Genomic DNA, 12995 nt, shown 5'->3' on the forward strand with positions numbered 1-12995 from the left:
TTTCAGTGTGGGAGAAAGTACTCAGGGCCTTCAAGTTACACACTATGAAAGGCAGAGACAAGTGTAATATTCAGAAACCTAAAGTATGTATCAGCAGCAGAATGGACCTAAAACTAAATGTTTGTTTCAGTTCTATGAAGCTTTGAGTATTTTGGATCAGTAGCACTGCTGTGTTTGTTGCATCATATTGCTGTAATTGTTTATATGCTTTAAATATTCTGAGGTAAGTTGATCTATAGTGTTACATCATATTCTATAAGGATGTTATGTGTTTGTATACTTTCTGCCCAGTTTGATCCATTTAGCAGACGTCAGCCTGTTTAAGGCTCTGATGTCTATTCTGTATGACTTAAAGCAGTTATGACATGGTCTGATTTTCTCACCCAATAAAGGAATATTTCATATATCAGTCTACTCTTCATTCTATCAGAAACAATTATCACAGCTCGTACATTTTCTTTTTACACATATATGTAAGCATTGAGCCAAATTTAGTAATGCCAACATACTGAAGGAACAACATTTGTCTCTTATATATGATACACCTATATATGCACTGTCAAAGATACTTGAGTGTCTTTGAGTGAAGATTTTGAGGTGATAAGACATATAAATAACTGCAAATTGAATCTTTACTGAAGCAAAGTATTTGACACAGAGTTCACTCACATGTGCTGTACCAGTGTACCTGCACATGTGATGTGACAATAGAAGTGATTTGATTTGAGAGTTCAAACTCACTGCTGTAATAACTAATAATGATTAATATAATAATTATAATATTGGCCATATCATATTTACACTGACTTTAGTCTCATGAACAACATTAACTATTTGTTATTTACTAGTACAGAAATGAAGCCCAAAAATCATGTTTTACAGTCCTGTAGTCTCAGCCTCAGATACTTATTAAATCACACAAAGCTCATGTAGAAACAAACAAAGAAAATATATTCTCCTTCATTTCTGTCAACCACACGTTTCCCGCTATCATGGTTGGTTGGCAACCTGGGCAGCGCGACGGAGGCTAGACCGTCCCATTTCACAAGCCTCACACTTCCGGCTAGTGATGGGACGTTCTGTATCGAGGCTTCGGAGCGTGTGTCGAGTAATGGAGGGGGCGTTTCCGCGAAGCGCGTATCGAGGCTTGCTTCATTTATGGGAGGAGCTGAAAATGATGACGTCCGAAGCCTCGCTGCCCGGCTGTACCACGTGACTGGTTCATGAAGCGGTTCGAACTTTGCCGCAAATAATCATTTTCCATACTGCCAGCATAAATATACACAGTATACTGCCATCACTACAATATACATGTTTTACACACTCCTTTTGTTGTTGACATTTACAGGCTGTGTGCAAAATGCCACACTCTTCAAATTCATGCCAGCTATTATTTTTACGTCCAGTAGGTGTCCTGCTAGAGCAAATGAAGCTTCATGAAGCTTCGCGTTGGGGTGAACCAATTGGATGAAAAGCTCCAGTGCTTCATGGGGCTTCATCTGCCCATCACTACTTCCGGCCTTAGCGGTCTTTGAGTATGCGGCCCTTGAGGACCATTGAGGCTGCGTACTAAGGCTGCAGACCCTGAATTGGGATACAGCCCCTGTCTCGTCAGTGTAATCAGCGTCAGCCGTGTTTCCCAGCTGTTTCCTCGTTGCTCTGTTCACCTCTTGTATTATTTAGTGTCTGCATCTTCCCCTGCTGGTTGTTGCATCATACCCTCACTTTCACTGTGTGTTTGTCACGGCGAGTGAGATGAGCCGTGTGGAAAATAAAGGAGGATCCAAACGCAGGCACTTGTATGGGTGTGAGGGTGGTTTATTAAACACAAAAAGGAAATGGACAAACGGCGAACGGAGCAATGACTAAACTAAACTGGAGACAACTAAACTACTGAATACAAACCGGAACTCAAACATGAAGCAAGGTGGACGACGGTACAAGATGGTGACGGCAGGGAAACACACAGATGACGCAGGGTGGAAACACAGACGGACCAGCAACAACGACGACTGAAGACATGACTTAAATACACAGAGAATCACAGGGGAATTACACACAGGTGGTGGACACAGCTGGGAATAATCAACAAGACGAGACAAAGGTAAAACTGAACACACTCACATGAGACGCAGACCTTCACAATAAAACAGGAAACAAAACACACTTTACTAAGACACAGACTAGACAGAGACAGACTTGAAATGACATACGAAACTAAACCCACATCTTAAACCCAGATAAACAGAACATGGAACTCTAATAATAGACATAAACATTACCATAACATGACAAGAAAACAAGAACACAATCCCTGATGCAAACTTAAATCAAAACACAATAAACTCAAAATACTGGGTCCAACGGACCCAGAACCGTGACAGTGTTCTGTTTGCCAGCCTGTTTAGTTTGTTCTGTGTTCCCAGTTTAGTTAGTTGTTTTTTTTGTTTTGTTCAGTTTCTTTCAGCAGTAAAGCTGAGCATTTTGAGTTACTTCTGCCTCCGTGAGTCCTGCATTTTAGGTCCTCTCTTCCTGCCTGCCTGCACACATTCATGACATTAACCTTGGAAAACAGAACTTATGTCTTGATAATAATTATAATTTCCACATTTTTAGAATGTGCATTACTGTTTCAGTGATGCATTTTCTTTACTTACTTCCAACAACTAAGTTACATATGGTCTCTATGTCTTTCAGTTTCATATTGCTTTGTGATATTTGGCTGACAAAATGAAGTTTAAAATTTTTTTCTCTGACATAAAATACACTTTTGGACATCATGTATTTTACACACACATTTCTTTAAATGCACACATTATAAATGTAATTGAATTTACTTAATTACTTCCCTCTTTGCATATTGAGATTCATATCACTAAACATGATAGAAACATATTATTTTTAAATTTAGATAAGACACAGGAGGACAGACGCTTTTTATCACCTTTAAAAATCACCTTTAAACCTTATTTTTAGGAAGTAGTTTGGTGTTATTTAGGCTTGTTTCCTGTTCATCTTTCACTACTATGGAAGAAATATAGTATCATCAGAATTCAAGTATTTTTAGACATTGAATTTATGACACTGAATTTTTATCCTCCAAATTTCCCTGCAAAAATATTCACCTGCAAAAATTCACCTGCAAAAAATTCACCTGCAAAAATTCACCTGAAAAAAATTCACCTGCAAAAATTCACCTGCAAAAATTCAACTGCAAAAGTGATGAACTTTAATGACCCAAGCCAGAGCAATCAGCACCAGATCGAGTCGAGTGGCTCTCAGCCAATTAAATTACGCTGTTTGATCACATGACACCGTTAGCCAGCAGTGTGTCTCCTAAAAGAGAGCTGTTTAAAGGTGAGTGATTAAGTTTTTCTCCTAAATAGAGATCATTACAGAACGCCTAGTCCTACTTAAAATCCCATTTATTTATTTTTTATCATCTACTGGAACTAAGGAAAACGTTTGACTAACTCAAAGACAATTTCCACGCCTCCCCTGCCTGACTGCAGAGGCAGTTTTGAATTTAGGAGCAGCAAGATGGAAGCGGCAAACCCTGGCGATTCTCCGGTAAGTATATTGTTATGTATCTTCAAGTTTGTCTTTTGAAACGTTAATGTTATTAAAATCTGTTGCTCACGTATAAAGTACACAGACGGTGTCTTTGCTCAACTCGTCTGAGGCGTGTCTCACTAAGCGCTACATGCTAGCATCCTGCTAACCGAGCTACCCTTTACATGCTGTGCTTTAGAAAATAGGATACTCGTTAAAAAAATACTCCGCAGATATTGATAGATAGACGAACACTGCAAATATAATGTTGTAAACGAAAACGGCCTTTGGTGAAGGAGTAAAATACACCATGAATAAAGCCATAGAGTGACTTGGCTGCCATGGTTGCAGAACAGCCTGATTTAATGACAAGAATGGGGAAGAGTGAGGTGAAGTGAACCACAGCCACAAAACACGGTCAGACAAGGCGGCAAAAGGGCAGTGATCTGTCCGTCAGTATGAAGTTGGTGTGTGCTTTGGTGAACAAAAACTCGAGACCGGTAGCAGGAAGATGGGAGACTCGTGTTTCACTGGAATAGTGGTGAATTAAAACATCCTTTGTTGGGGACATTTCAGTGTAAATGCATCCATACAGGTGAGACAGAGGCAGACCAGACAGTGAAGAAAACAAGGCAAACATTAGAAATATTAAAACGGAAATATAGGATTAATATAACATACAATTTGGGAAAATGTAAGGAACACAATGTAAATGATATTGTAAAGTCATTAAAACAGCATACTCTGATTAAAAGAAACATGTAATTGGGTAGGATAATAATGTTAAAAAAACATGTACAAGATGGGTATGTATACTTTTTTTTTTTTTTGTCCCGTTTGGATCTATAGCCATCAGAATTGTTGTCTTGAGGCCAAGAAAGATGCCAAGCGGATTTATTTTACCAAGTGGATCATCATGGCCTTGCCATATTGGTCCATTTGATTGACCTTTATTATAATTATGAATTTATTTTATTTTCAGTTGCAAACGGGACAGACATGACTGGGGGATAGGACAGGGGGAAAGAATGAAAGAAAGAGAGGTAGAGAAAGAAAGAAAACCAAAGGGGAGAAGAGACGGTGAGAAGGGGGGGAAGAGAGAAAAACAAACAAACAAAAAAAACAAAAAAAAACAACTCCTGGGTCACCTGTATGGAGAAAAAAACAGAGGAGACAGCAAACAACAAAGAGCAACATAATAATAGAAAAAAAAAAGCACCATCACAATAAACTAGCTAGCCATAGATATCAATAGTTACTAAATAATAAACGATATTGTGCAACACGCAAGATAGACAGCGCACAGTGTGCTTTGAGGCAGCAGCCAAGAAAGCTGTAGTCCGCGTCTGTGAATACCCATGTGTGCATACCTGTGTGGATCAGCATGCTTGCATTCCAAAGGTTTCTCCATGTAATGATCTGCTAGGGAGTGTGGGGAGCCACAGCCCTGTCCTTTATGGTATCAAGCAGGTATGGAGGAGATCAAAACTCCAGACATCCAGAGGCCCCCAGAACACAATGTATACTTGTAGCCAGAATTTAACAACTATAAAGTTGTAGCATGCCAGACCATCTTGATTGAATGTAACTTCGCTCCACACAAGTTTTATGGTAGACATATTCATATTGGTATCTAATAAATGATTAATTTTTAGATTTTATCGAACGTTAATTTATAAATTGTTTCTGTCTTTGTTTCAGATTATGCAAGATGAAATTATTCAGTCAGCAAGACACTTGCTGCAGTTGCTGACATCATCCAACTGAACTGCTGCTGTGATGAATCAGAATACAAGGTTTACTTTAGCAAGACTTATGAGTTAATGCTACATTTAACTAAATTGTTATATATTTTTTTTGTGTCCAATATTGTCTCCATATGATTTTGTTTTTTGCAACATCTTGCAGAGAACAGAGTCAAGGTACCAGCTTGGTCAACCCTAAAAGACCATCTGTTCATCAAGAAATGACCAGGTGAAAAAGTCATAAACTAAACACTCTGCATGAGCATGGAATTTAGGATGCAACTTTATATCTTACCTGCTCTACACTCAGGGCTTGAATTACAACAACAGTCAATCACATAAAAAATTATACTTTTGGTAGTTCTGTGTCTCTGTCTCTCTCCTCCAAACCCAGATGGCTGCTGGTACTCAACCGGGTTCTGCTGGAGGTTTCTTCTTGTTAAAGGGGAGTTTTTCCTCTGCACTGTCACTTCATGCTGCTCAGTGTGAGGGATTGTTGAGGTTGAGTCCATATGTCCTGCGAACAACTGCTGGGCAATGACACCATGCAATCTTCTGGGATTCCTTGGATAGAAAACCTGTGAACTGCACTTGTCCTTGGTCTTCACAGCTCACCTTTTTACTGTTTATTGAATCAAAATGCTCCAGTGACATGGATTCTACATTGTAACTGATGTGATGTTCTATAGAGTGGTTTTAATAAAATAAAAAGGCAAAAATTAGTTTGTTTCTTTATTCAATTTTTGAACAGTGATACTCATTCAGTAAATGCAAATTATTTACACGGCAGTGCACTATAGACAAATCTAGACACCTAGATAAAACATGATGGCATTATAGCAGTGACAACTCCTCCACAGTAGCAGGTGGGATTTCTTTTTTGAGGGCGGCTCCTTTAACCTGTCACTACAGATGGTCTGTTTATGTTTTTGATCAAGAGCCTTTTTTTGGGCAGCTGAAGAGGAGAAGTCTATGTTATGGCCAACCACTGACTGTATCTTGGTCATATTACCCAGCAAAACCCAGTATGCAGGTTCATCTGTAACAGTCCTTGTGCCACGGATCAACACTGTTGCTTCTACATTAAACAGAAGAGCAGTGACGTGGGTGCAGGTCTCCGTGACTCCGGCCTTACAGCTGCAGTGGGCGGCTTCAACCTTCCCTGTGATGCTCACAGTGACCCATGGCTGCAATGCTGGTTCATTCAGTCTTTGAGAGTGCAGGACCTGAAACACACACAGACAAAGTTAATTTAAAGACAAGAACTATGAGCCAAGGCAGACATAAATGTTTTATCTACTTAATCATTAATGTAGCAGTGTTTAGAAAGTTAGCACATACATGTAATGTTTCATTTCTTTATGTGTCCATTGCTGCAGGTTATAGTGCAAATCTGCCTGTTCTGTCAGAAACCTGCCTGCAGAAAATGAACCTAAAGGATGTAATGCAAGGATGTAATCACTTTCAAGATGGAGAAAGCATAAAGTGACAATTATGAATCACTTAATATGATAAGGAGATTCTGCAGGTCATTAATCAATGTATAAAACCAAAATAAAATGTATTTTTAGTGACACAAGATACAAATATGGAAGCAAGATGTATAATCGCTCAGTTTGGGGAAATTGTGGGTAGCCTGCAAGGGCCTCAACTTCTCCATACCCACAATGTGCAACAAATGGGCACAGCTGATCTTCAACAGTGGAACATCGGGCAGTTACTTCCAACTTTAACGCAGCTTGTAGTCTTGGAGAGCAGCACACCAAAACTGCATGCACAACTTCTGCTAACAGTGGAAACTGATTAAGAAATCCATGCTAACAGATTCATAAACCGAAAATATTATTTTACAAGATTAATGATCATATCAGCCGCTAGCTGATCACAAACCCTGAGGGTGTATACGAGAAGCAGAAGAAGCAGAGGGAATATCCCGTTTAAGTTTAGATAGTATTTGTAAAGATATTGACCATATCCTTTTCTGAAAGTGGGGATATAATGGATGGGGTAAGGTACTGACATGCTACAACTTTATAGTTGTTAAATTCTGGCTACAAGTATACATACCCATCTTGTACATGTTTTTTTAACATTATTATCCTACCCAATTATCTGTTTCTTTTAATCAGAGTATGCTGTTTTAATGACTTTACAATATCATTTACATTGCGTTCCTTACATTTTCCCAAATTGTATGTTATATTAATCCTATATTTCCGTTTTAATATTTCTAATGTTTGCCTTGTTTTCTTCACTGTCTGGTCTGCCTCTGTCTCACCTGTATGGATGCATTTACACTGAAATGTCCCCAACAAAGGATGTTTTAATTCACCACTATTCCAGTGAAACACGAGTCTCCCATCTTCCTGCTACCGGTCTCGAGTTTTTGTTCACCAAAGCACACACCAACTTCATACTGACGGACAGATCACTGCCCTTTTGCCGCCTTGTCTGACCGTGTTTTGTGGCTGTGGTTCACTTCACCTCACTCTTCCCCATTCTTGTCATTAAATCAGGCTGTTCTGCAACCATGGCAGCCAAGTCACTCTATGGCTTTATTCATGGTGTATTTTACTCCTTCACCAAAGGCCGTTTTCGTTTACAACATTATATTTGCAGTGTTCGTCTATCTATCAATATCTGCGGAGTATTTTTTTAACGAGTATCCTATTTTCTAAAGCACAGCATGTAAAGGGTAGCTCGGTTAGCAGGATGCTAGCATGTAGCGCTTAGTGAGACACGCCTCAGACGAGTTGAGCAAAGACACCGTCTGTGTACTTTATACGTGAGCAACAGATTTTAATAACATTAACGTTTCAAAAGACAAACTTGAAGATACATAACAATATACTTACCGGAGAATCGCCAGGGTTTGCCGCTTCCATCTTGCTGCTCCTAAATTCAAAACTGCCTCTGCAGTCAGGCAGGGGAGGCGTGGAAATTGTCTTTGAGTTAGTCAAACGTTTTCCTTAGTTCCAGTAGATGATAAAAAATAAATAAATGGGATTTTAAGTAGGACTAGGCGTTCTGTAATGATCTCTATTTAGGAGAAAAACTTAATCACTCACCTTTAAACAGCTCTCTTTTAGGAGACACACTGCTGGCTAACGGTGTCATGTGATCAAACAGCGTAATTTAATTGGCTGAGAGCCACTCGACTCGATCTGGTGCTGATTGCTCTGGCTTGGGTCATTAAAGTTCATCACTTTTGCAGTTGAATTTTTGCAGGTGAATTTTTGCAGGTGAATTTTTTTCAGGTGAATTTTTGCAGGTGAATTTTTTGCAGGTGAATTTTTTGCACGTGAATTTTTGCAGGTGAATATTTTTGCAGGGAAATTTGGAGGATAAAAATTCAGTGTCATAAATTCAATGTCTAAAAATACTTGAATTCTGATGATACTATATTTCTTCCATAATCATAGGAACAAAACTTCCTTCCATGGACTCTTGTTGAGCCGCAAATCTTAAAATTTGTTCAAACTTTGCTCAGGTTAGAAGGAGTTGATTTCTGTGTCCAGATGCCAATTAAAATCTAAAACTCAAAGATCACAGGAGAAGAGCAGAGTTCTTTGCCAGTTGGTTTATTGAATGGTCAAGTCCTGTCACGGTCCAGCAGATCTGCCAGAGAAAAATTCTGCTATTGTGTTTTCTCTCTTTCCCCTCTCCCCCTCTCACTCTCCCTCTGTCGCCTGGGCGGAGTTCAATGTGGGCTCCCGCCTATGGCCTACATACCTGGGAGATGAGTAACACCTGCGTCTTATTAAGCGGCTTCTACGTAAGGGAAGAAGCGAGACAGCTCTTCGCTGGATCGTTGCTTGGCCTGTGTCAGTGAAATCCTGGCTAGGACACTGCTAATCTAGTTCCCTTGGTTTTTCTGCTTGTGTTAACATGTCGTTTCCTTGTGTACAGACACCCTAGATCTGCCCTTGTTCCTTACAGAGATTGTGGTGCGAGAGAGGAGTGAAAGACTGATGAGACACCAGAACAGACAGATGAGGAGTAAGGGTGTTCCCCTGCTTTCCCCTGTGGATTCCCTGGAGCCCTGATCCCTGCACCCTTGTATATAGCACTTTGTCACTGTCGCACATTTCACCTGGTGTTTGTGAATAACCCCTCTGTTCTTCCTTTGAACAAACAAGTCCTGCGTTTGAGTCCTTCCTGTTACCGTAACAAGTTCAGCAAAACATAGGAAAAGCAAAAAAGCTCCCCTATGGTGCTCACCGTGAGACATGCAGATCAAAAACCAACACAAACAGACAAATAACAAAATCCATCCGGGTGCATCTGACCCATCTTTGTTAGTGTCAGTGACCCCTGCTTCTGCTGGTGGGTATTTTTCCATTGTAATATGTAATATTAATTACATATTAATATGTAATATGTTTTCAATACTTTCCCCCAATCAGCTGTCAATTTGCACTTTGTTTTATGGCCCAAAGTACACAAAACTACAAATATCAAACATATTGCAAAGAGAAAACAATTAATCCTTCTGACAGCTTTGTCAGGTTAGCAGCCAGTGGTGAGTGGTGACGCTTCACATTTGATAAATATTGTCATGCTATTTATCAGGCTCACCATCCATCCAGCTCACCGTCTGCTCAGACACAAAAGCTGTACGTACAGTCTAAGACACAACAGAGTGGACAGCATCATCACACACAGAACAAGGTTTTTCAACAGCTCTTCACCGCAACTGTCAGACTGATGGCAAAACAAAACAAAAAACAACTGAAAACCTAAAGTAACACAGCACTACCTCACCCACTTCGAATGTACAACAGGATTAAATCACTGACTAATGTGCAATATCATGTGTGCCAATACTAGAAAGTGTATTACCACCCTCTCTGTGCACTGTTTTTGTATATAGTAAATACTATGATTGCTCCATTCTTTGTTTTATTTCTATTTTCCTTTTTATTTTGTTGATTTGTCGTTATCCTGTAAAAAATGTAACTGACCCTGAGAGCTCTGCAAAAGAATTCCCGTGTGGATGGACTGTTGGTCCTTTGCACAAATGGCAAATAAAAATCTTGAAATTTGAACTAAAACACTAGTTTTTTAAAGGATAAAAAAGAAAAACTGCTATTGTTCGTAATACATACCAATACTAACATCACAGGGCAGTTATGGGAAGTTCTCCAACAGGCATGGGAAAAACTTTCCAAGGAATATTTTGATGTTTTTGTAGAAAGAATGTTTTATGTTTTTTATGTTTTTTCAGGTGTTATAGCTACCAAATGTGGCTACTTCGATGATAAATTTCTGTCTATAATTTTGTTTTTAACTCCAATTGCTTATTTGTACTATATTTTCATTTAAGAGTGCAACGAGACAGTAAACTGGATCTTTTTCAATTTAAAAATGAAAAATTAGGGAACAGTATTGTGTATAGTTTTTCTGTACTCACTCAGTGTCATCATGCAGAACATCAAACATCACATGGGAGGAATGTAATCCTGTTTTACACACAGTAGAGTTAATCAGTCACCACACTACACTATCCAAAAGCAGCTTCCCTGTGATCTTCGTGAAACATACATGTCTGGTGAAGTCACGTGACTGATTTTTGTTATTGTGAATGGATGAAAATGAATGATCAAGCGTTAATAGAGATAACATGACACAATACAGTTTTAACCTCAGCCCTGAGATTCATTTTAAATGAAGAAATTAAAATATTTTCTCTTTTAAATTATAGCAGGCAGCCGGCTTTGCAAAGTGACATAACGACCATCTTGTGGAGGAAATGATGATTCCTTATTGTCTGGTTGTTTACTTCTAACTAAAATACTTTGTGGGTTAGTGGTTAACATCTTAAAGTTTGAAATATGATATAATTGCTAGAAAACATTTATTCTTTTTGAAAATGTAGAATTTATACATCGACAAACATTTGACATACTTGCTGTTCGTAGCATTTTCAGTGGGAGAAAGCTCCAGCTGATCCAGGAGAGAAGGACAACTGCTGACTAAGTGAAAACCTGTAGTGATCCCATATGTGTCAGGAGTACCAGAACAGCTGAGACACATTTTTCTAAACACCGTGTCTCTGTGGCTTTTAAACCCCAAAGCACACTGCGCCAAAATCGTGGACAGGGAGGAACGCTAGTTTGAGCGCAGAGTCAAGGAGGCCATTTACATGAAAAGGGAAAGACCATCTCTGAATCGAGGAGGGTTCCTAAGGGTACATCGCCAGCTTGCAATGCTGTGATTGCAGCCATTCCCCAACTCTCTGTGAATGGTACTCATGGCCATTGGTCAGTGGTTGTTGTTCAATGGTCATGAGAATTTGCATAATTAAGATTAAGGAACTGACCTCCCAGCCCATTGTTCCTTCAGTGGGCTGGTTTCAGTCATTATGCAAATGTACTGTTTATAAGATTTGGGGAAACCTGCAGTCAGCTGGTTTTATTTTTCCTACATCTGGCTTTTTTTTTTTTTCAAATTGATTAAAAATGTATTTTGCAATTTATTTAGATTTTTCAAGGGAAAAAAATACAACGGATGACATGTCTTAAAAACTCAAAACAAAGAAACGGTTTGTATCAAAAATGACACAAAGGGGTTAATGCATTAGCTTTGCAAGAACAAGAACTTTATTAATAAAATATATGTGGGGTATTTTGTGGCAATATATTTATAAACCTTTTTCTCATACTGTACATATACTGAAAGCAAAAGTCATGTTACATACATTTATTTTAGAATTATATTCCCCCAAATTCAATATTCCATATAAGACAAGTCTTGTGTTGACAACATTATTCAGAAACACCATTTTTACCATAAATGAACATTGTGTTGATGGCTTATGACATTATAGCTTCATGTTTAAGCTAGATTTGTCACATTGTGTTGCCACAGACGCCACAGTGAATATATTTTTAAAAATTGCAACAGCACTCTCATACCTGCAATGCGGTTTATGGTTCAATTTTAACACACTGCTACATTTTAAATTAGAAGTGATGATGTGAGGTTGGTCGAGGTCATTTTTATTTCATGCAAACTGATAACGTTTCATCAATTATAAATTAACACAATCACTCTTTATATAAAAGTAAGTAGCCTGTACAACCTAAAACATTAAAATCATGTTAATAACCTGATAAATATTCATTGCCTTCTGTCTAAATGTAACTCTTTTCACAGTTCTTTTCCATAGCTCTCATAGCTTCAGTAACATTAAAACTGGAGACTAATATATCCTTCATTTGTGACTTTGGATTGTACAGTAGAAGTGATCCAAATCCTTTTCTTCCTCTGGTACCTGCACAAACTGTTTCCATTCAGCTGGCTACTGCCGATTCAGTTTTAAATACAAATTACATTTCAAAATACACATTTGTTATTTTAAATGAAAGCTGAATCATTCTGGGAATTACACTTGCAACAACAAATAATTTATAAATGGTAAATGGCTTCACTAGTCCCTAAGGACCCCAAAGCGCTTTGCACATCCATTCACACAACAATTCACACGAATTCGCACACTGGTGATGGCAGCTACATTGTAGTCACAGCCACCCTGGGGCGCACTGACAGGGGCGAGGCTGCCGGACACTGGCGCCTCTGACCACCACCAGTAGGCAATGGGTGAAGTGTCTTGCCCAAGGACACAACGACTATAAATTGTTGCCCTTGTAAATAATTTACTGTAATAAGTTTTGTTCATTTATGAAATGCAATTAT

The 12995-nt window shown here is 38.7% G+C and overlaps 1 long non-coding RNA gene across 1 annotated transcript; it reads left to right on the plus strand.

Annotated features, from left to right (window-relative positions):
• Positions 1-3052: 3052 nt before the first annotated feature.
• LOC143416982 (uncharacterized) lies at positions 3053-5978 on the plus strand. The gene is made up of 3 exons (XR_013097221.1): positions 3053-3570; positions 5254-5348; positions 5461-5978. It is a non-coding gene; the product is annotated as an uncharacterized LOC143416982 (long non-coding RNA).
• Positions 5979-12995: the final 7017 nt, after the last annotated feature.

Source organism: Maylandia zebra, linkage group LG3 (genome assembly GCF_041146795.1).
Source record: "Maylandia zebra isolate NMK-2024a linkage group LG3, Mzebra_GT3a, whole genome shotgun sequence".
Taxonomy (NCBI): domain Eukaryota; kingdom Metazoa; phylum Chordata; class Actinopteri; order Cichliformes; family Cichlidae; genus Maylandia; species Maylandia zebra.